The sequence below is a fragment of the Triticum aestivum genome, chromosome 5D, assembly GCF_018294505.1.
Source record: "Triticum aestivum cultivar Chinese Spring chromosome 5D, IWGSC CS RefSeq v2.1, whole genome shotgun sequence".
NCBI classification, from domain to species: domain Eukaryota; kingdom Viridiplantae; phylum Streptophyta; class Magnoliopsida; order Poales; family Poaceae; genus Triticum; species Triticum aestivum.
The window spans coordinates 14,985,581-15,011,467 of NC_057808.1; positions in this window are offsets into that span (position 1 = coordinate 14,985,581).

A 25,887-nucleotide genomic window follows, 5' to 3' on the forward strand; every position below is an offset into this window, starting at 1 on the left:
GAGACTCACAGATGACATATCGCTGCGTCTCATAGTTGGGTCTATCCGACTCAGACCTTATCTCGACTCGGATCCGAATCCGTCGAATCCGACCAGATCCTTCCAAGTCCATATTATCCGGTTAGCATCCAATGATCCATGGCTAGTGAGACCAAGCCATCGACCGTGTCATATGCTAGCCTAGTTGGTTGTGCGTCCACACAGCCCTTTCGACTAGGGACCTTTTAGGACAGTCATCATACAATGCATAGTCCCACAAACAAGTCACGTACTTGCTGATACACATCATTGATAATGTCCAAGGACTATCTTTATTCATAAACACATAGGAAATATCATCATACATGATTGCCTCTAGGGCATATCTCCAAGAGTCTCCCACTTGCACTAGAGTCAATCAAATAGACATCGAATGCCCATAGCTCTAACGTGCCCGTCATGCTTGGGTTGTGGAAGCGGCTTAGTCAACGGATCTGCAACATTTGCATCCGTGTGAATTTTGCATAACTCTACATCACCATTCTTTACGATCTTTCGTATCAGGTGATATTTCCGATCTATGTGTCTGACCTTGTGGTGATTCCTCGGCTCCTTGGCTTGTGCGATGGCACCAGAATTATCACAATAAAGGTCCAACGGTTTTACCGAGGCTGGGAAAATACCAAGATCATCCAGAAAGTTTCGGATCCAAACACCTTCCTTCGCAGCTTCACAAGCCGCAATGTATTCAGCTTCTGTGGTAGAATCGGCCACCGTATCTTGCTTGGAACTCATCCAGCTCACTGCTCCTCCATTCATGACGTACACGAATCCGGACTGTGATCGACAATCATCTCTGTCGGTTTGGAAACTAGCATCGGCGTAACCCCTTACGACGAGCTCTTCCTCACCTCCATAAACTAGGAACATCTCTTTAGTCCTTTTCAGGTACTTCAAAATAGTTATTACCGCTGCCCAGTGACTCTCACCTGGGTTGGCCTGGTATCTGCTTGTTAGGCTTATTGCAAAAGCAACATCAGGCCTTGTACATATCATGGCATACATGATGGATCCGATTGCCGAGGCATACGGAATCCTGCTCATCCTGCTTCGCTCATCAGATGTCGAAGGACTCTGAGTCTCGCTTAGCCTTATACCATGTGAGAGTGGCAAGAACCCTTTCTTCGCCTCACTCATGTTGAACCGCTTCAACACTTTATCTATGTACGTGCTCTGGCTTAAGCCGAGCAGCCTCCTCGATCTATCTCTATAGATCTTAATGCCTAAAATGTACATTGCCTCCCCAAGGTCCTTCATCGAAAACATGCCATTCAATGACTCCTTGACCGAGTTCAGCATCGAAACATCATTTCCGATCAGTAGTATGTCATCCACATACAAGATCAAAAACACTATCGAGCTCCCACTTAACTTCTTGTATAAACAAGAGTCCTCTTCGCTTTTGATGAAACCGAAACCAGTGACGACCTCATCAAAACGAATGTTCCAGCTCCGAGAAGCTTGCCTCAACCCATAAATGGATCTCTTGAGCTTGCATACCTTACTAGTGCTAGTTGGATCGACAAAACCCTCGGGTTGTATCATATACACATCCTCGGTTAAATTTCCGTGAAGGAAAGCCGTCTTGACATCCATCTGCCATATCTCGTAATCGAAATATGCAGCTATAGCTAGTACGATCCTCACCGACTTCAGCATCGCTACCGGCGAGTAAGTCTCGTCGTAGTCAATTCCTTGAACTTGTCCATAACCCTTAGCGACAAGCCGAGCTTTGTGGATCTGAACATTTCCATCCACATCGGTTTTCTTCTTAAAGACCCATTTGCAACCAATGGCCGTTACGCCAGGCGGCGGATCAACCAAGTCCCAGACTTGATTCTCATCCATGGACTTTAACTCGGATCTCATGGCCTCCAGCCATGCCTCGGAATCTGGGCTCACCATCGCTTCCGCATACGTGGCCGGCTCGTCGCTTTCTAGCAACAATACATCGCGCACTCTGCGCAATCTTTCCGACCTCCGTGGTTCCGGTGCCGCTTCCACTACGGGTTCCCTGACTGACTCCGGTATGATCTCATCACCAGCCGAGCCGTCCCCGAGTGGTCCTCGAATTTCTTCGAGTCGGACCGTCCTCCCACTGGCCTCCCGACTGAGAAACTCTTTCTCAAGGAAAACCCCGTTCCGAGCAACAAACACTTTGTTCTCTTCCCGGTTGTAGAAGCTATATCCCAAGGTTTCCCTCGGATATCCCACGAATATGCATTTATCCGACTTGGGTGTAAGCTTGTCTGACATAAGTCGCTTGACAAATGCTTCACAACCCCAAATCTTTAGAAAAGACAAACTGGGACTCTTCCCGGTCCACATCTCATGTGGTGTCTTGTCTACGGATTTTGATGGTACCCTGTTAAGTGTGAAAGCTGCAGTTTCTAGAGCGTATCCCCAGAATGACAAGGGTAAATCCGATTTGCTCATCATAGACCGAACCATGTCCAACAAGGTACGATTCCTCCGTTCCGACACGCCGTTTCTCTGTGGCGTACCCGGAGGTGTGAGCTGAGGTACTATACCTCGGCTTTTCAGATGATCATCAAACTCCTGGCTCATGTACTCACCTCCACGATCAGATCGTAGAAGCTTTATAGTCTTGCCGAGCTGATTCTCAACCTCGTTCTGAAACTCTTTGAACTTTTCAAAAGTTTCCGACTTGTGCCTCATCAAATAGATATATCCATATCTACTCAAGTCGTCGGTAAAAGTCACGAAGTACTGATAGCCACCTCTGGCAGTTGTGCTCATTGGACCACACACATCACTATGTATAAGTTCCAACAGCTCGGACGCCCTCTCGCAACTCTTTGCGAAAGGAGACTTAGTCATCTTGCCGAGCAAGCATGATTCACATGTATCGAATGACCCGAAGTCGGACGAAGTTAGGAGCCCATCATCATGGAGCTTCTTCATGCGTTTCAGACTAATGTGTCCAAGCCGGCAATGCCAGAAGTATGTCGGATTTATCTCATTAGGCTTATGCCTCTTGACATTCACGTTATAGACCGGTTCCTGTTCCAGATTCAATATAAATAGCCCATCAACAATGGGTGCATAGCCGTGGAACATACCATTCAAATAAAACGAACAACCATTGTCCTTTAAATTGAATTCATAACCTGACTCATCAAGCATGAGGCAGAAATAATGTTCCGACTAAGTGCAGGAATGTAATAACAATTATTCAATTCCAAAATAAATCCAGAAGGAAGCTGGAGCTGCATCGTGCCGACCTCCAACGCAGCAACTCTTGCTTTGTTGCCGACCCTGATGTCAATCTCCCCTTGTGCCACACGCCTAGTTCTTACCAGCCCCTGCATCGAGTTGCAAATATGAACAACCGATCCGGTATCAAATACCCAAGAGCTACTAGGTATGTCAGCAAGGTAAATGTCTATAACATATGCAACAAGTGTACCTTTGCCTGAAGAAGCATTTCCGGCCTTCTTGCCATGCTCTGCAAGCCACTTGCTACAGTTCCTCTTCTAGTGACCAGTTTCCTTGCAATGATAGCAAATGGTCTTCGAGTCCGGTCCAGACTTCGGCGCAGCGGCGGAGGTTACCATCTCCGTGCCCTTTGCCTTAGCCTTTTCTTAGACCAACTCTTCTTGAACTTAGCCGATTTCTGCACCATCAACACTTGATGCGTGCCTTTCTTAATATCCTGCTCTGCCACTTTGAGCATCCCATGCAATTCAGTGAGCTTCTTATCCATGCCATGCATATGATAGTTCGAGATGAACGTCCCATAGCTAGGCGGAAGAGAACCCAGAACTGCATCAGTAGCCAGCTCATCCAAGAGCGGGAAGCCCAACCTATCCAAAGCTTGCACATATCCGATCATCTTGATCATATGTGGGCTCAGTGGATCACCTTCCTTCAGCTTACAATCCATCAAGGATCGCCACACGTTGAACCTTTCGGTCCTAGCCTGTGTCTGAAACATGCTCTTGAGACTCTCGATCATATCGTAAGCCTCAACATTTTCGAAATGCTGTTGCAAATCGGGCTCCATACAAGCCAGCATCAGACAGCTGATCTCCGTTGATTCATCAACGAGTTTCTGGTAGGCATTCTTAGCTGCGGCACTAGCATTATCGGCAGGCTCCTCTGGAAGTGGATCCTCTAGAACATGTTCCTTTTTATCATGCTTGAGAACAATTCTCAGATTTCTATACCAGGTGGTAAAGTTTGTTCCATTCAGTTTATCCTTTTCCAGAATTGATTTCAATGCAAAGTTGGGTTGAGCAGGTGGTGCCATTGATCTACAACAGAAAATATGCAATCACTAAGCAATGTGTTTATGTAGAGTAATTCAAGCCTTAAACGAAATACTCCCACTGAAGTTGGCATCCCTCCGCAAACTCTCAGTGATTCAGGATCCGACTAGCACATGCGACTAGTGAGCTTTAGCATCACTGCTAGACAACATGCCTATCCGGTAAGCAACTCCTTGCTAATCGTATCTCTATATGACTCCTGTCGGTCGGGAAGGTATCTCATACCTCGGCCCTCAACCTTCTTTGCCACAAGGCTCAAAACCGTTTTGATAGCCTTGTCAAGTTAACCGGATGCAGTGCATGTCCGTGTCCGACACGAACCCTTCAGTTCAAGGACACCCAACAGCACCTCAATTTTATGAGCCCACTACTAGACGTACTTGACGTGCGAAGGTGCAACATCGGGGATGGCATTTCGCATGATATTCATGAGGGATCTTTCTACCATTCTAACATGCATAGAAAACAAGAAGCATAACAATCACAAATAAACATATATTGTGAAATAGTATGGCTCCTTTCATGGACGTTCTTCTAGGTCGGCTCCGACTCCGATGACCATCTAGGAACTCCATCTTGTTTGTCATGCCGGGATGCCAAGCCACCAACCTGATCTCTATTATCCAACTACTAAAACTAGTAATGAATTTTACATAGAGTCACAAGTCGAACGCAGGTCGTTATACAATATAATAACAGCACTTTGGCTCCTGCCGGCTGACAAACATGACGCGCAGGCCATGTATAAATTACACACATGCATCACATACACATGAGCCATACTATTCACATCAAACCTGCAAAACAAAGTTATGCATAGAATCGCATTCTACCAGTTTGTGTGTCAGGTACAAAATACAAGGTGCTGCGCACACGGCGGTCCCCGATGGCGGATAACCGACCGGTAGGGGTAGATCGTGTCACGACCTCATCGATCCCGATTGACAGAAAACATAGCCTCAACGATCCCCATGTGCGGTTGATCTCATCAATCATGCACACAGCCGATCTCATAAACAACAACAGATCTCATCTGCCGCCTCCACATATCTAATATGCATACGATCTGAATCCAAATCCTATAGCAGAGGCTCTGATACCATTGTTGGGTTCTACGGTAGGGTGCGTCGACTGCAAATTCAAATTTTCCTACGCGCAGAACAACCAAGAACATGCTACGGGAGATGGATCACAGTTCGTTACCACTAGACGCACAATGCCGTGCAGCGGAAGAAGAGTTGGGGCAGCGCGTCCGCGTGGATCGTCTCCTCCTCGTGCTATCTCCCTCGAACAGTCGGTCGTCCGATCCCACGTAAAAGTTCGCCGGAGCGGCGCAGGTGCACCACCTCTAACGGTATCCGCGCGTGCAGGAGGAACGTCGTGCGGCGGACTGCTAGGTCCGATCACACAACCGGCGGCGCATGGAGGTGTCTATTTGCAACACATGCAAACCCTAGTGACAGCACCGAAGCGATCAATCGCGTGAGTGTGCCGCACCTCCACTTTATATAGGCGTCTGTGGTGGGCTCAACACTTGGGCCTTGCACGGACCCTAAAGCCCATAAGTCTACTCGGCCACAATCCGAATACAGCTCGGATCACATCCGACCAGTGTCCTCGGATCCGACCTCGTAGGTTCCTTCCCTTAAGCGCGCGACCCCTTAGGTTCAAGTCGGCTTGGTCGCAGTTCGGATCACCTCTGAACTGCACGGTTGGTAGCGGCCTCTAGCAAGGCATGCCGAACACCAAGCAGACTATGAAGCTGGTTAGGCGAACCTGTACATCATACTTCCATTCCTTTTGCCACACGATATATATTGTCGGGCTCAAGGCGAGTCTGTCATCCTTGTGCTAGCCCGACCTCTTTCTCGTTTCAGTGATGCCGACCACTATCCGGATTAGCTCATAATCCTTGTCGCATGGCCATGCTTATCCTGGTCAGATCACACGAGGGGCCCAAGGTATATCTCTCCTGGTCGGAGGGGCAAATCCCATCTTGCTCGACCATGTCTCGCAACATGGGTCTGGACAAGCCCGAAACCTACCTTTGTAACTACCCAGTCATGGAGTAGCGTTTGGTCGGCCCAAAGCAGGTCTGTCACCATCCCGAGTACATGCGTCAGCTCGGGTCTTAGGACATAGAACGTATGTTGCACTAGAGACTCGCAGATGACATATCGCTGCGTCTCATAGTTGGGTCTGTCCGACTCGGACCTTATCTCGACTCGGATCCGACTCCGTCGAATCCGACCAGATCCTTCCAAGTCCATATTATCCGGTTAGCATCCAATGCTCCATGGCTAGTGAGACCAAGCCATCGACCGTGTCATATGCTAGTCTAGTTGGCTGTGCGTCCACACAGCCCTTTCGACTAGGGACCTTTTAGGACAGTCATCATACAATGCATAGTCTCACAAACAAGTCACGTACTTGCTGATACACATCATTGATAATGTCCAAGGACTACCTTTATTCATAAACACATAGGAAATATCATCATACATGATTGCCTCTAGGGCATATCTCCAACATCTCGTTGGAGAATTCTCTTACTCTGAATTTTGGGCGGCATGAACTTGTTGCCTTGATCGAATGCTCCAACTTTTTTCTAGATCTGACAAGTTTACACAAAATTGATAGTTATAATACCTTCCCTCTAGGGCTTTCAACTTTTAAGCTACAATTTCATTGAGTAATTAATTCACTGTGCTATTGGAGCAAGCTTCTAATTCTTGTGATAACTATTGGGGTTTATTTTTCATGAATTTTGTAGTCATGAATGTGTTGGCTAGATGCATCTTCACGTTAGCACAAAGGGCTCACAAAGCTTCGTCATAAAAACATAAGATCATCCTTTATGTGAACTAAAAAGGTCCAAAGCAATGCTTGAACCTTTGATTGGACATCTTGGCACACTGGAGATGTCAAAATTAAGGTAGAAATCCTTAGCAACGAATCAAGTTGTTGTTGGCCTACGAGCGAATAGAAAATGGAAACGAAGGTTGCAAGTGATGAAATTTCAACTCCCAAGGTTTGCTAGGCTATAGTCAATGGTCAATAACTTGTTTCTAACACTAGGCCTGCATCCGCGCCACACTGGCTCAAGTCCATACACATGACTAAAATTGACAATGAATCAAGAGCCCCCCCCCCACCTTTCTTTGCTTCAAGTCAGTTCATAACTTGTTCAAAGGTTTGACAAAACTCCCATAGCCTCCGACCCACCAGAGGACTAACCGCATAATACGAGATTCTCTCTCTCTCCACTCACCTACCGGGGGATAAATGACTTCACGTCAATGCCTACCATCTAAGGCTTTTGTAAGAAGCAAAGGCTCCCCAACAAGTGGTGAATACCTTATTTCTTCTTTAAGTTTTTATCTTCAATTTATCTAACCATATTTTGTGCATCATTTGTCATTCCTATGCACATTAGAGACATGAATCCAATGGACATAGGAATAGAAGGCACCATGAATCACCGACATGACATCATAGCCACACCATGCACAGCCTCGCTCAATTTGACGTCGTGCCTCGCCCTCCTACTCCACCATGGCGCCTTCCCACTCCATCGTCTCGACTATTCTCCCACGATCTTGTCCGTTGGCACACCATTTTACCCTTTTGCTCCACCAACCCCGTACACCACACTCTTGAATCATCTCGGTGACCCTACAAGATTACCCAGACGGTCATGAAGCCTAGCACTAAATCTTATTAGCTGTATGCCCCGAGCTTCGTTTAGGTGGGTAGACGCAGAAAAAACATGAGCGAGCCTACAGCCTCCGAGCATAGCGATGCATTACTCGCATCCATAGGGATCACACTATAAATATATCCAATCAAAGGTGAAATAAAAATAAAACAAAATAGAAGCCAAATTTTCCAGATCTGCCTGCCCGAGTTTATGCATAATTGATAGTTAGAGTCAGTTCTCTCTAGGGATTTCAAATATTAAGCTAAAAATTTCGAAGAGCAATGTTTCCTTGTATTATTAGAGAAAGCTTCTAATTTTGGCCACAACTATTGGGTTTATTTTCTATGAATTTTGTAATAATTAATGCGTTGATTAGGTGCATATTCATCTTGGCACACAAAGTTCAGCGGAGCAATTTAACACTTCGTGAAACACCTAAGGCCATCCACAGTGTGGCCCGGAAGCAGTCAAAGCACCGTTTGAATTGAATCCATACATCAGGGATATCAAAATTAAGTGGAAATCCTTAGAGGTGAACCTAGTTTTTGGTTTGGCTCCAAGCAAAGAGAAAATCAAAGAAAGGATGAAAGTGACGAAATTTCAACTCCCAAGGCTCGGCTAGGCCATACTCGATAGTTAATAACTCATTTGTCTACACACTGGACCCGACTCATTCATCTCCATACACATGACTATAATCGTCGCGGAATCTAGAGCCCCACCTATTTTGCTTCAAATCATTTCATCTTTTGTCCAAAGATTTGACAAAAGTTTCATAGCCTCTAACCTATCAGAGGACAAACCAGTTAAGTAAGAGAGTTTTAGATATTAACCTACCAGAGGACAAGGCTTCATGGTAGTGCCTACTATCCAGGGCTTTTATAAGGAACAAGGCCCACCAACAAGTGACAAAATAGCTTATTTCCCATTTCACCTTTCTATCTTCAAATAGTCCAATCACATTTGGTGCATCATGTGTCGTGTCTATTCACATTAGGGGTAAGATTGTATAGAAATAAGCATAGAAGGCACCAGAAATCACCGACATACCACCATAAACGCAATATGCACTAAATGGATCAATTTCTCAGTGTGCCTCGCCCTACTACTCCATCGTCTCGACCAATCTCCCCCCACCTCGTCCAAAGGCCTACCATTGTTCTTTTGCTATGGCAGTCCCATGTGCCACACGCCCATAACATCTCCGTAGTGGAACAATATTACCAAGATTTTTGTGAATCCCAAGACTAAATCACACTAATTGTACGCCTTTTAGCTTCTGTTAGCTGAATGGAGAAAATAATATCGGCAAGCTTACAAGATAGAGTTGCATTTCTAACTTCCATAGAGACCACAGTGCAAATGTGGCTAATGAAAAGGGAAAAGAAATGGAACCAATTAGTTCCACGCAGTTGTAGGAAGAAGAATTATTAGGGTTCTTGCTTTAATCTGAAGCATGCAATTGACTAAATGTGCTATTAAAGAAAGCTTCTAATTTGGTTATAACTATTGAGTTTTATTTTTCATTATTTTGTAGTTGTGAATGGGTTGGCTAGATGCATATTCATCTTGACACAGAAGGCTCAGCGGAGTAATTTAACTCGTAGAAAAACCTAAGACCATCCACTATGTGGTTTGAAAAGTAGTTCAGAACATCATTTAAACCACATAGCAAAATTAAGGTCCAAATCCCTAGCAACAAACGAACCTTTTGTTTTCCTCCAAGTGAGTAGAAATGGAAACAAACACTGAAAGTGATGAAATTTCAACTCCCAAGTTAGCTAGGCTATACTCAACGGCCAATAACTCATTTATAACACTTGGTCTGGGCTCCATTCACTCAGTTTCATACACATGACTAAACTTGAATCTGAAGCCCCCACCTTTGTTTGCTTTAAGTCGATTCATAATTTGTTCAAAGGTTTACAAAAGCTCCCATAGCCTCCAACCCACCAGAGGACTAACCACATAACAAGAGATTTTTTTATGTAACTACCAGAGGACAAATAATGACTTCACGTCAGTGCCTACAATCCAGGGCTTTTATAAGGAGCAACACCCTCCCCCCCCCCCCACACACACACACATAAGTGGTGGATAGCTTATTTCTCATTTAACCTTTCTATCTTCGAATTGTCCAATCATATTTCGTTCGACGTTCGTTGTGCCTATGCACATTGGGGACATGAATCCGTTAGACATAGGAATAGAAGGCACCAGGAATCACCGACATGTCATCATAACTACACCATGCACCGCCTCCGTCGGTTTGACGTCGTGCCTCGCCCTCCTACTCCACCATGGCGCCCTCCCACTCCATCATCTCGGCCATTCTCCAACCGCCTCATCCGTTGGCACACCATTGCACCCTTTTGCTCCACCCACCCCGCACGCCACGCTCTCGAGCCATCTCGGTGACCCGACAATACTATGTACACGGTTGTGAAGCCTAGCACTATATCTTACACGTTGTAGACATTGAGCTTCTTTTAGTTCGGTGGATGGAGAGAAAAACATCGATGAGCCTACCGGAATCCTCCGATGGATAGAGACACATTTTTCTCTTCCGCGGGGACAACACTGCAAATGTAGATAATCAGAGAAGAAATGAGAAATAAAAATAAAAATGAAAGCCATTATTTCCACGCGGCTGCAGGGGACGGAATTATTAGGGTTCTTGATTTAACTGCACTCCACCTCCCTTTCTATCTCTCTACCCCAAGAATCAATTCTTCCTCCACTGCCTCACGGAAGCCACCGCTCGCAGAAAAGCTTCGGCCTTTGTCCCCATTGGCCCCCACGGCCACTCCCTCCCGGCGCCCCCTGATGATCCCGCACTCCATGTGACCCCCTCCTCCTCTGCCAGGTGATTCTGCTCACTCCCCGTGCTCCCCTTCGAGCTAAAATCCACAGAGTTGTCGGTTCTTCCTTGATTGTCGTGCGCCGGAGCGAAATCCGTGGTTCATCCCCGACTTCCTTCTTGCAAATTCCATAGTATTTTCAGTGCACGGGAAAGTGGTGCGCGTCCCACCCTTGGCGCTGGCGATTTATTTGACTACTCTTAATTTTCAGCTGCTGGAATTTGTTGTCTTGACCGATTGCTCCAGGTTTTCTAGATCTGCCTGACAAGTTTCCGTGAAATTGACAGTTAATTTGTAGCTCACCCGAGCGATGCCTGCTCCAAAGAAGAAGAAAATAGACAACATGTACGCATGCTCTGGGTTTTTGTTTGTTCCTTGGTGGAGCCTCAACTAATACATTCTGATTTTTTTTTCTTTCTAGTGTCACCGACACATTCATGTGGCGATACGGACACATACGAGATAGTTTCCACGCGTGGCACAGAACAGGGCCTCATTCCTGTGGGCTCCAGGCCGCAGCATTGTTAACCACTTTTTGCTTTGTTCACTGGTCACTAATTAATCTGCACTCAGTCCAGTCCACCAACTACTTTATTCACCCTAACCTAAAATATCAATCTTTTGCGTTCGTGTTTTTTCACCTTGAATTTTTTTCCTAATTTCGACAACGGGTTCCATGTCATCTTTATTTCATCGAGCAGAGACCAACTAAATGGTGACGGGGTGCAATATAAAAAATGGATGTTTTACAACATAATCTCAGTTTCTCCGTGTGAATAATGTATGGATATTGGAAAAGTGTCATCACTTCTTTTACTTGGATTACTTGGCAATGATGGCTTTACTTAGGATACTCGTTTCCCTCTAAGGAACGGGCGGATTGACAACCATTGGATCCGGTTTTCTCCATGAATTATGTAATGATGAAGGTGTTGGCTAGATGCATCTTCATCTTGATATATAGTTCATTACAACAATTTAGTTCTTTATAAAGATGCATGAAGGAAATACATTATTTATTTAAAGGAATGTTCAGGTGTTCATAGCGTCTGACCAAACAAAGGAGTACCAAGAACATAACAAAGGGGTTTCCCATGAAAATAATGGTTGGCGAATGAAAAAAGTGCTACGGGGTTAGGAACAGAATGATAGCTATTGGGTTCTATTTCCCATGATTTTTGTAAATAATTAATGTGATGACTAGGTGCATTATAGTCTTAGCACAAAGAGCTTGGTAGAGTAATTTAACTCCAGTTTTTTAAACCCCTAAGAGCATCAACTGTGTGGTCACAAGGTGGTCTACGCACTACACGTCAAAATTAATTCAGAAATCCTTAGCATCGAATCAAGTATTTGGTTTGGCTCCAAGCGAATAGAGGAATAGAGGGAAACTTGGAGGATACGGAATTTTAGCTCCTAAGGTTCGTCGAGGCTAAACTAGGAAGTCAATTACTCGGTTATTTTTACAAATTTGCTCCACTTATGCATCTCCATGTTGGAAATTTGCCCTAGAGGCAATAATAAATTGTTATTATTATATTTCTTTGTTCATGGTAATTGTCTATTATTCACGCTATAATTGTATTGTCCGGAAATCGTAATACATGTGTGAATACATAGACCACAACGTGTCCCTAGTAAGCCTCTAGTTGACTAGCTCGTTGATCAACAGATAGTCATGGTTTCCTGACTATGGACATTGGATGTCATTGATAACGGGATCACATCATTAGGAGAATGATGTGATGGACAAGACCCAATCCTAAGCATAGCATAAAAGATCGTGTAGTTTCGTTTGCTAGAGCTTTTCCAATGTCAAGTATCTTTTCCTTAGACCATGAGATCGTGCAACTCCCAGATACCGTAGGAGTGCTTTGGGTGTGCCAAACGTCACAACGTAACTGGGTGACTATAAAGGTGCACTACGGGTATCTCCGAAAGTGTCTGTTGGGTTGGCACGGATCGAGACTGGGATTTGTCACTCCGTGTGACGGAGAGGTATTTCTGGGCCCACTCGGTAATGCATCATCATAATGAGCTCAATGTGACTAAGGCGTTAGTCACGGGATCATGCATTGCGGTACGAGTAAAGAGACTTGCCGGTAACGAGATTGAACAAGGTATTGGGATACCGACGATCGAATCTTGGGCAAGTAACATACCGATTGACAAAGGGAATTGCATACGGGATTGATTGAATCCTCGACACCGTGGTTCATCCGATGAGATCATCGTGGAACATGTGGGAGCCAACATGGGTATCCAGATCCCGCTGTTGGTTATTGAACGGAGAGGCGTCTCGGTCATGTCTGCATGTCTCCCGAACCCGTAGGGTCTACACACTTAAGGTTCGGTGACGCTAGGGTTGTAGAGATATGTGTATGCGGAAACCCGAAAGTTGTTCGGAGTCCCGGATGAGATCCCGGACGTCACAAGAGGTTCCGGAATGGTCCGGAGGTGAAGAATTATATATAGGAAGTCAAGTTTCGGCCACCGGGAATGTTTCGGGGGTTACTGGTATTGTACCGGGACCACTGGAAGGGTCCCGGGGGTCCACCGGGTGGGGCCACCTATCCCGGAGGGCCCCGTGGGCTGAAAGTGGAAGGGAACCAGCCCTTAGTGGGCTGGGGCGCCCCCCTTGGGCCTCCCCCCATGCGCCTAGGGTTGGGAACCCTAGGGTGGGGGGCTTCCCCCTTGCCTTGGGGGGCAAGGCAACCCCTTCCCCCCTTTGGCCGCCGCCCCCCCCATGAGATCCCATCTCTAGGGCCGGCGCCCCCCCCCCAGGGGGCCTATATAAAGTGGGAGGGAGGGCAGCAACCTACAGCCTTGGGCGCCTCCCTCCTCCCCTGCAACACCTCTCTCTCTCTCGTAGAAGCTCGGCGAAGCCCTGCCGGAGACCCGCTACATCCACCACCACGCCGTCGTGTTGTTGGATCTCCATCAACCTATCCTTCCCCCTTGCTAGATCAAGAAGGAGGAGACGTCGCTGCACCATACGTGTGTTGAACGCGGAGGTGCCGTCCGTTCGGCACTCGGTCATTGGTGATTTGGATCACGGCGAGTACGACTCCGTCATCCACGTTCATTGGAACGCTTCCGCTCGCGATCTACAAGGGTATGTAGATGCACTCCCTTCCCCTCGTTGCTAGTACACTCCATAGATGCATCTTGGTGAGCGTAGGAAAATTTTAAATTATGCTACGATTCCCAACAGTGGCATCATGAGCCAGGCCTATGCGTAGTTACTATGCACGAGTAGAACACAAAGCAGTTGTGGGCGTTGAGTTTGCCAATTCTTCTTGCCGCTACTAGTCTTTTCTTGTTTCGGCGGCATTGTAGGATGAAGCGGCCCGGACCGACCTTACACGTACGCTTACGTGAGACAGGTTCCACCGATTGACATGCACTAGTTGCATAAGGTGGCTAGCGGGTGTCTGTCTCTCCTACTTTAGTCGGAACGGATTCGATGAAAAGGGTCCTTATGAAGGGTAAATAGAAATTGGCAAATCACGTTGTGGTCATACGTAGGTAAGAAAACGTTCTTGCTAGAAACCTACAAACCACGTAAAAACTTGCAACAACAATTAGAGGACGTCTAACTTGTTTTTGCAGCAAGTGCTATGTGATGTGATATGGCCAGAAGATGTGATGAATGATATATGTGATGTATGAGATTGATCATATTCTTGTAATAGGAATCACGACTTGCATGTCGATGAGTATGACAACCGGCAGGAGCCATAGGAGTTGTCTTTTTTATTTTGCATGACCTGCGAGTCATTGAATAACGCCATGTAAATTACTTTACTTTGTTGCTAAACGCGGTAGCCATAGAAGTAGAAGTAATCGTTGGCGTGACGACTTCATGAAGACACAATGATGGAGATCATGATGATGGAGATCATGGTGTCATGCCGGTGACGAAGATGATCATGGTGCCCCGAAGATGGAGATCAAAGGAGCATAATGATATTGGCCATATCATGTCACTATTTGATTGCATGTGATGTTTATCATGTTTTTGCATCTTATTTGCTTAGAACGACGGTAGTAAGTAAGATGATCCCTTATAATAATTTCAAGAAAGTGTTCGCCCTAACTGTGCACCGTTGCGAAGGTTCGTTGTTTCGAAGCACCACGTGATGATCGGGTGTGATAGATTCTAACGTTCGAATACAACGGGTGTTGACGAGCCTAGCATGTACAGACATGGCCTCGGAACACACGCAATACACTTAGGTTGACTTGACGAGCCTAGCATGTACAGACATGGCCTCGGAACACGGAGGACCGAAAGGTCGAGCATGAGTCGTATAGAAGATACGATCAACATGGAGATGTTCACCGATCTTGACTAGTTCCGTCTCACGTGATGATCGGACACGGCCTAGTTAAACTCGGATCATGTTTCACTTAGATGACTAGAGGGATGTCTATCTGAGTGGGAGTTCATTAAATAATTTGATTAGATGAACTTAATTATCATGAACTTAGTCTAAAATCTTTACACTATGTCTTGTAGATCAAATGGCCAACGTTGTCCTCAATTTCAACGCGTTCCTAGAGAAAACCAAGCTGAAAGATGATGGCAGCAACTATACGGACTGGGTCTGGAACCTGAGGCTCATCCTCATAGTAGCCAAGAAAGATTATGTCTTAGAAGCACCGCTAGGTGATGCACCAATCCCTGAGAACCAAGACGTTATGAACGCTTGGCAGCAGCGTGCTGATGATTACTCCCTCGTTCAGTGCGGCATGCTTTACAGCTTAGAACCGGGTCTCCAAAAGCGTTTTGAGAAACATGGAGCATATGAGATGTTCGCGGAGCTGAAACTGGTTTTTCAAGCTCATGCCCGGGTCGAGAGATATGAAGTCTCCGACAAGTTCTTCAGCTGTAAAATGGAGGAGAATAGTTCTGTTAGTGAGCACATACTCAGAATGTCTGGGTTGCACAACCGCTTGACTCAGCTGGGAGTTAATCTCCCGGATGACGCAGTCATTGACAGAATCCTTCAGTCGCTTCCACCAAGCTTCAAGAGCTTTGTGATGAACTACAATATGCAGGGGATGGAAAAGACCATTCCTGAGGTATATTCAATGCTGAAATCAGCTGAGGTAGAGATCAGAAAAGAACATCAAGTGTTGATGGTGAATAAAACCACTAAGTTCAAGAAGGGCAAGGGTAAGAAGAACTTCAAGAAGGACGGCAAGGGAGTTGCCGCGCCCGGTAAACCAGTTACTGGGAAGAAGTCAAAGAATGGACCCAAGCCCGAGACTGAGTGCTTTTATTGCAAGGGAAGTGGTCACTGGAAGCGGAACTGCCCCAAATACTTAGCAGACAAGAAGAAGGCCGGCAACACCAAAGGTATATGTGATATACATGTTATTGATGTGTACCTTACCAGTACTCGTAGTAGCTCCTGGGTATTTGATACCGGTGCGGTTGCTCATATTTGTAACTCAAAACAGGAACTACGGAATAAACGGAGACTGGCGAAGGACGAGGTGACGATGCGCGTCGGGAATGGTTCCAAGGTCGATGTGATCGCCGTCGGCACGCTACCTCTGCATCTACCCACGGGATTAGTTTTAAACCTCAATAATTGTTATTTAGTGCCAGCTTTGAGCATGAACATTGTATCTGGATCTCGTTTAATTCGAGATGGCTACTCATTTAAATCCGAGAATAATGGTTGTTCTATTTATTTGAGAGATATGTTTTATGGTCATGCCCCGCTGGTCAATGGTTTATTTTTGATGAATCTCGAACGTGATGTTACACATGTTCATAGTGTGAATACCAAAAGATGTAAAGTTGATAACGATAGTCCCACATACTTGTGGCACTGCCGCCTTGGTCACATTGGTGTCAAGCGCATGAAGAAGCTCCATTCAGATGGACTTTTGGAGTCTCTTGATTACGAATCATTTGACACGTGCGAACCATGCCTCATGGGTAAGATGACCAAGACTCCGTTCTCCGGAACAATGGAGCGAGCAACCAACTTGTTGGAAATCATACATACCGATGTGTGCGGTCCAATGAGTGTTGAGGCTCGCGGAGGATATCGTTATGTTCTCACTCTCACTGATGATTTAAGTAGATATGGGTATGTCTACCTAATGAAACACAAGTCTGAAACCTTTGAAAAGTTCAAGGAATTTCAGAGTGAAGTTGAGAATCAACGTGACAGGAAAATAAAATTCTTACGATCAGATCGTGGTGGAGAATATTTAAGTCACGAATTTGGTACACACTTAAGGAAATGTGGAATAGTTTCACAACTCACGCCGCCTGGAACACCTCAGAGAAACGGTGTGTCCGAACGTCGTAATCGCACTCTATTGGATATGGTGCGATCTATGATGTCTCTTACCGATTTACCGCTCTCATTTTGGGGCTATGCTTTAGAGACTGCCGCATTCACTTTAAATAGGGCTCCGTCTAAATCCGTTGAGACGACACCGTATGAATTATGGTTTGGGAAGAAACCTAAGCTGTCGTTTCTAAAAGTTTGGGGATGCGATGCTTATGTCAAGAAACTTCAACCTGAAAAGCTCGAACCCAAGTCGGAAAAATGCGTCTTCATAGGATACCCTAAGGAAACTATTGGGTATACCTTCTACCTCAGATCCGAAGGCAAGATCTTCGTTGCCAAGAACGGGTCCTTTCTGGAGAAGGAGTTTCTCTCGAAAGAATTGAGTGGGAGGAAAGTGGAACTTGATGAGGTGATAGTCACCCCTTCCGAACCGGAAAGTAGCGCAGCGCGGGAAAATGTTCCTGTGATGCCTACACCGACTGGGGAGGAAGTTAATGATGATGATCATGAAGCTTCGGATCAAGTTACTGAACTTCGTAGGTCCACAAGGACACGTTCCGCACCAGAGTGGTACGGCAACCCTGTCCTGGAAATCATGTTGTTAGACAACGGTGAACCTTCGAACTATGAAGAAGCGATGGCGGGCCCGGATTCCGACAAATGGCTAGAAGCCATGAAATCCGAGATAGAATCCATGTATGAAAACAAAGTATGGACTTTGACTGACTTGCCCGATGAGCGGCGAGCCATAGAAAACAAATGGATCTTTAAGAAGAAGACGGACGCAGATGGTAATGTGACCATCTACAAAGCTCGACTTGTCGCTAAGGGTTATCGACAAGTTCAAGGGGTTGACTACGATGAGACTTTCTCACCCGTAGCGAAGCTGAAGTCCGTCCGAATCATGTTAGCAATTGCCGCATACTATGATTATGAGATATGGCAGATGGACGTCAAAACGGCATTCCTTAATGGCTTCCTTAAGGAAGAGTTGTATATGATGCAGCCGGAAGGTTTTGTCGATCCTAAGAATGCTAACAAAGTATGCAAGCTCCAGCGCTCAATCTATGGGCTGGTGCAAGCATCTCGGAGTTGGAACATTCGCTTTGATGAGATGATCAAAGCGTTTGGGTTTACACAGACTTATGGAGAAGCCTGTGTTTACAAGAAAGTGAGTGGGAGCTCTGTAGCATTTCTCATATTATATGTGGATGACATACTATTGATGGGAAATGATATAGAATTCTTGGAAAGTATAAAGGCCTATTTGAATAAGTGTTTTTCAATGAAGGACCTTGGAGAAGCTGCTTATATATTAGGCATCAAGATCTATAGAGATAGATCAAGACGCCTCATTGGTCTTTCACAAAGTACATACCTTGACAAGATATTGAAGAAGTTCAGTATGGATCAGTCCAAGAAGGGGTTCTTGCCTGTATTGCAAGGTGTGCAATTGAGCACGGCTCAATGCCCGACCACGGCAGAAGATATAGAAAAGATGAGTGTCATCCCCTATGCCTCGGCCATAGGGTCTATTATGTATGCCATGCTGTGTACCAGACCTGATGTAAACCTTGCCGTAAGTTTGGTAGGAAGGTACCAAAGTAATCCCGGCATGGAACACTGGACAGCGGTCAAGAATATCCTGAAGTACCTGAAGAGGACTAAGGATATGTTTCTCGTTTATGGAGGTGACGAAGAGCTCGTCGTAAAGGGTTACGTCGACGCTAGCTTCGACACAGATCTGGATGACTCGAAGTCACAAACCGGATACGTGTATATTTTGAATGGAGGAGCAGTAAGCTGGTGCAGTTGCAAGCAAAGCGTCGTGGCGGGATCTACATGTGAAGCGGAGTACATGGCAGCCTCGGAGGCAGCACAGGAAGCAGTCTGGATGAAGGAGTTCATTACCGACCTAGGGGTGATTCCCAATGCGTCGGGCCCGATGACACTCTTCTGTGACAACACTGGAGCTATTGCCCTTGAGAAGGAGCCCAGGTTTCACAGGAAGACCAGGCATATCAAGCGTCGCTTCAACTCCATTCGTGAAAGTGTTCAAAATGGAGACATAGATATTTGTAAAGTACACACGGACCTGAATGTAGCAGATCCGTTGACTAAACCTCTCCCTAGAGCAAAACATGATCAACACCAGGACGCAATGGGTGTTCGATTCATCACAATGTAACTAGATTATTGACTCTAGTGCAAGTGGGAGACTGTTGGAAATATGCCCTAGAGGCAATAGTAAATGGTTATTATTATATTTCTTTGTTCATGGTAATTGTCTATTATTCAAGCTATAATTGTATTATCCGGAAATCGTAATACATGTGTGAATACATAAACCACAACGTGTCCCTAGTAAGCCTCTAGTTGACTAGCTCGTTGATCAACAGATAGTCATGGTTTCCTGACTATGGACATTGGATGTCATTGATAACGGGATCACATCATCAGGAGAATGATGTGATGGACAAGACCCAATCCTAAGCATAGCATAAAAGATCGTGTAGTTTCGTTTGCTAGAGCTTTTCCAATGTCAAGTATCTTTTCCTTAGACCATGAGATCATGCAACTCCCAGATACCGTAGGAGTGCTTTGGGTGTGCCAAACGTCACAACGTAACTAGGTGACTATAAAGGTGCACTACGGGTATCTCCGAAAGTGTCTGTTGGGTTGGCACGGATCGAGACTGGGATTTGTCACTCCGTGTGACGGAGAGGTATCTCTGGGCCCACTCGGTAATGCATCATCATAATGAGCTCAATGTGACTAAGGCGTTAGTCACGGGATCATGCATTGCGGTACGAGTAAAGAGACTTGCCAGTAACGAGATTGAACAAGGTATTGGGATACCGACGATCGAATCTCGGGCAAGTAACATACCGATTGACAAAGGGAATTGCATACGGGATTGACTGAATCCTCGATACCGTGGTTCATCCGATGAGATCATCGTGGAACATGTGGGAGCCAACATGGGTATCCAGATCCCGCTGTTGGTTATTGACCGGAGAGGCGTCTCGGTCATGTCTGCATGTCTCCCGAACCCGTAGGGTCTACACACTTAAGGTTCGGTGACGCTAGGGTTGTAGAGATATGTGTATGCGGAAACCCGAAAGTTGTTCGGAGTCCCGGATGAGATCCCGGACGTCACGAGAGGTTCCGGAATGGTCCGGAGGTGAAGAATTATATATAGGAAGTCAAGTTTCGGCCACCGGGAAAGTTTCGGGGCTTACTGGTATTGTACCGGGACCACCGGAAGGGTCCCGGGGGTCCACCGGGTGGGGCCACCTATCCCGGAGGGCCCCGTGGGCTGAAAGTGGAAGGGAACCAGCCCTTAGTGGGCTGGGGCGCCCCCCTTGGGCCTCCCCCCATGCGCCTAGGGTTGGGAACCCTAGGGTGGGGGGCTTCCCCCTTGCCTTGGGGGGCAAGGCAACCCCTTCCCCCCTTTGGCCGCCCCCCCCCCCCATGAGATCCCATCTCTAGGGCCGGCGCCCCCCCCCCCAGGGGGCCTATATAAAGGGGGGAGGGCAGCAACCTACAGCCTTGGGCGCCTCCCTCCTCCCCTGCAACACCTCTCTCTCTCTCGCAGAAGCTCGGCGAAGCCCTGCCGGAGACCCGCTACATCCACCACCACGCCGTCGTGCTGTTGGATCTCCATCAACCTCTCCTTCCCCCTTGCTGGATCAAGAAGTAGGAGACGTCGCTGCACCGTACGTGTGTTGAACGCGGAGGTGCCGTCCGTTCGGCACTCGGTCATCGGTGATTTGGATCACGGCGAGTACGACTCCGTCATCCACGTTCATTGGAACGCTTCCGCTCGCGATCTACAAGGGTATGTAGATGCACTTCCTTCCCCTCGTTGCTAGTACACTCCATAGATGCGTCTTGGTGAGCGTAGGAAAATTTTAAATTATGCTACGATTCCCAACACTCCATACACCGGAGTAAAATTAGAATTTCATTAGGAGCCCCCTTTTTGCTTCGTATTGGTCCAACACTATATATAGATGGGCAAACAAATCCATCATTTTTAATGGTTGCCAAAGTTCTCATAGCCTTTGACTTACTAGAGTACCAGCAAAATAACCAAATATTTTTAACTATTTATCTGCGGAGGTACATATAGCTGCATGTCAAAGCCTATCACCAAAGGCTTTTATAAGGAGCAAGATTTCCGCCAAGCAAATAGTGAAGAGCTTATTTCGGTCTTAGAGTTTTTCAATCCAACTTCATGTTTGTTGAGTCCCTAAATGTTAGGAATATGCATATATGCGGGCATGCATATGAGGCACCAGGAACTATCAATTTTGTTTGTTCACCAACACTTGGGCCTAGTAGGTGTTAAAAAGAAATTAAAAATATATGAGCACAAGCCTACATGCCATGTTTATAAAAAAGTCATGGATATGATGTCGGTTTTATAGAAATAACTATGCCGATGAGGTAGTAAGGTAGTCTCAGAGTGTTGTATTCCTTAGTGTTACAGGGATAACAACGCAAATGTGACTGCTCAAAAGAAACTTGTTGCTTGTTGGTGAATTTTTCTTACTCTGAATTTTGAGCGGTTTGAACTTGTTGCCTTGACCGAATGCTCCAACTTTTTTCTAGATATGACAAGTTTACACAAAATTGATAGTTATAGTACCTTCCCTCTAGGACTGTCAGCTGTTAAGCTACAATTTCATTGAGAAATTGATTCACTGTGCTATTTTCGAAAGCTCCTAATTCTTATTAGGAATATTGGTTTTTATTTTTCATGAATTTTGTAATCATGAAAGTGTTGGCTAGATGCATCTTCACCTTAGCACACAGAGCTCACAGAGCTTCATAGAAAGAACCTTAAGACAATCCCTTTGTGTGGTCTAAAAAAGGTTCAAGCATGCTTGAACCTTTGATTGGCCATCTTGGCACACTAGAGATGTCAAAATTAAGGTAGGAATCTTTAGCAATGAGCCAAGTTTTTGTTGGGCTACGAGCGAATAGAAAATAGAAACAAAGGCTGCAAGTGATGACATTTCAACTCCCAAGGTTTGCTAGGCTATACTCAATGGGCAATAACCTGTTTCTAACATTGGGCATCTCCGCCACATTCGCTCAAGTGCATACACATGACTAAAATTGACATTGAATCTAGAGGACCCCACCTTTCTTTGCTTCAAGTTGGTTCATAATTTGTTCAAAAAGGTTTGACAAAACTCCCATAGCCTCTGAGGCACCAGAGGACTAACCACATAATAAGAGATTCTCTCTCTCCCTCCCTCTCTCTCTCTCCCTCTCTCTCTCTCTCTCTTTCTCTCTCTCTCTACTGACCTACCAGGGGACAAATGACTTCAGTGCCTACCATATAAGGCTTCTATAAGAAGCAAAGGCTCCCCGGCCAACAAGTGGTGAATAGCTTATTTCTCCTTTAAGGGTTTTACCTTCAATTTATCCAACCACATTTTGTGCATCATTTATCGTGCCTATGCACATTAGAGACATGAATCTGATAGACATAGGAATAGAAGGCACCAGGAATCACCGACATATCATCATAGCCACACCATGCACAGCCTCCGTCAGTTTGACGTCGTGCCTCGCCCTCCTACTGCACCATGGCGCCTTCGTACTCCATCGTCTCGACTGTTCTCCCATGATGATCTTCTGTGGTGGAACACCATTTTACCCTTTCTCTCCATCAACCCCATACACCACACTCTTAAATCATCTCCGTGACCCGACAAGATTACCCAGACAGTCGTGAAGCCTATCACTAAATATTATTAGTTGGACGCCTTGAGCTTCGTTTAGCTGGGTAGACGTAGGAAAAACATGAGCGAGCCTACAACCTCCAAGCATAGCACTGCATTACTTGCATCTATATGTATCACAGTACAAATGTATCCAATCAAAGGTGAAATGAAAAAAATAGAAGCAATTTTTCAAGATTTGCCTGCCTGAGTTTATCCGCAATCGATAGTTAGAGTCACTTCTCTCTACGGGTTTCAAATACTAAGCTAAAAATTTCGAAGAGCAATGTTTCCTTGTGCTATTGGAGAAAGCTTCTAATTTTGGCCACAACTATTGGGTTTATTTTCTATGAATTTTGTAATAATTAATGTGTTCATTAAGTGCATATTGATCTTGGCACACAAAGTTCAGCGGAGCAATTTAACTCTTTGTATAAAACCTAAGGCCATCCACGGTGTGGTCCAGAAGCGGTCGAAGCACCGTTTGAATTGAATCCATACATCAGGGATATCAAAATTAAGTGGAAATCCTTAGCAGTAAATTAAACCAAGTTTTCGTTTGGCTCCAAGCAAAGAGAAAATCAAAGGAAGAATGAAAGTGACGAAAATTCAACTCCCAAGGCTCGATTAGGCCATACTCGATAGTAAATAACTCATGTTTTTACACATTGAACCCGACTCATTCATCTCCATACACATGACTAAAATTGTCGCTGAATCTAGAGCCCACCCTATTTTGCTTCAAATGGTTTCATCCTTTGACCAAAGAATTGACAAAAGTTTCATAGCCTCTAACCTATCAGAGGACAAACCAGTTAAGAAAGAGATTTTTAGATATTGACGTACCGAAGGACAAGGCTTGATGTTAGTGCCTACTATCGAAGGCTTTTATAGGGAACAAGGCCCCCCAACAAGTGACGAAATAGCTTTATTTCTCATTTCACCTTTCTATCTTCAAATAGTCCAATCACATTTGGTGCATCATTTGTCGTGTTTATTCACATTAGGGATATATATATTGGATAGAAATAGGCATAAAAGACACCAGGAATCACAGACATATCACCATAAAGACAATATGCATTAAATGGGTCAATTTCTTAGCGTGCCTCGCCCTCCTACTCCATCATCTCGACCAATCTCCTCCCGCCTCGTCCAACGACCTACCATTGTTGTTTTGCTATGGCAGCCCTATGCGCAAAACACGCCCATAGCATCTCCGTAGTGGTACAATATTACCAAGATTGTCGTGAATCCCAAGACTAAATCGCACTAATTGTATGCCTTTTAGCTTCCGTTAGCTGGATGAATGGAGAAAATAATATGGACAAGCTTACAAGATTCCTAGGATAGAGCTGCATTTCTAACTTCCACAGACACCACAATGCAAATGTGGTTAATAAAAAGGGAAATGAGAAAGAAAAAAGAAATGGAATCAATTATTTCCACGCGGATGTAGGAAACATAATTATTAGGGTTCTTGCTTTAATTTGAAGCATGCAATTGACTAATTCTGCTATTGGAGAAAACTTCTAATTTGGTTATAACTATTGAGTTTTATTTTTCATGATTTTGTGCTCGTGATGGGTTGGCTAGATGCATATTCGAGTAATTTAACTCATGGAATAACATAAGACCATCCACTTTGTGGTCTGAAAAGTGGTTCAAAATACCATTTAAACTTAATAGCAAAATTAAGGTCCAAATCCATAGCAACAAACCAACCTTTTGTTTTCCTCCAAGTGAATAGAAATGGAAACAAAGACTAAAAGTGTTGAAATTTCAACTCCCAAGATTAGTTAGGCTATATCAATGGTCAATAACTCATTTCTAACACTGGGTCTAGGCCCCACTCCCTTAGTTTCATACACATGACTAAACTTAAATCTAAAGCCCCCCCCCCCACCTTTCTTTGCTTTAAGTCGGTTCATAATTTGTTTAAAGGTTTGAAAAAACTTCCATAGCATCCGACCCACTAGAGGAGAAACCACATAACAAGATATTTTTTCTTTATTGACCTACCGGAGGACAAATGACTTCATGTTAGTGCCTACCATCCAAGGCTTTTTATAAGGAGCGGCACACCACCACCACCACCCAACACACACACAGACACAAGTGGTGACTAGCTTATTTCTCATTTCACTTTTCTATCATCGAATTGTCCCAATCACATTCCGTGCATCATTTGTCGTATGCACATTAGGGACATGAATCCTATACACAAAGGCATAGAAGGCACCGGGAATCACTGACATATCATCATAACTACACCATGCACCGCCGCTGTCTGTTCGACGTTGCACCTCGCCCTCCTACTCCACCATGGTGCCCTCCTACTCCATTCTCTCTATCATTCTCCCACCATAATGTCTACTGGCACACCATTGTACCCTTTTGCTCCACCAAACCCATTACTGGTTCGTAATGCATCTTTATCTTGTTATAGTTCATTACAACAATTTAGTTCTTTATAAAGATGGCTGAAGGAAATACATCATTTATTTAAAGGAATGTTCAAGTGCTCATAGCGTCTGACCAAACAAAGGAGTACCAAGAACATAACAAAGGGTTTTCCCATGAAAATAATGGTTGGGGAATGAAAAAAGTGCTACGGGGTTAGGAACAGAATGATAGCTATTGGGTTCTATTTCCCATGAGTTCCGTAAATAATTAATGTGATGACTAGGTGCATTGTAGTCTTCATTTTGACAGGTAAACTTTATTTCTCATATAATAGCGAGGCCATTTACAATAAGATGAGAAATAAAGTCCGGGGATGTATTTTCCCAAAGCTCGGAGGATTTACTAGATTGAGATTATTTTGCTATGCAATCAGCTACGGTATTAGCTTCACGGGGGCATTTCTTAACTTCTCGTACTGGGAGAAGTCCAGCCCTAGTTCCTTGCACTCCAGCAAAATAGTTGATTCCTGGC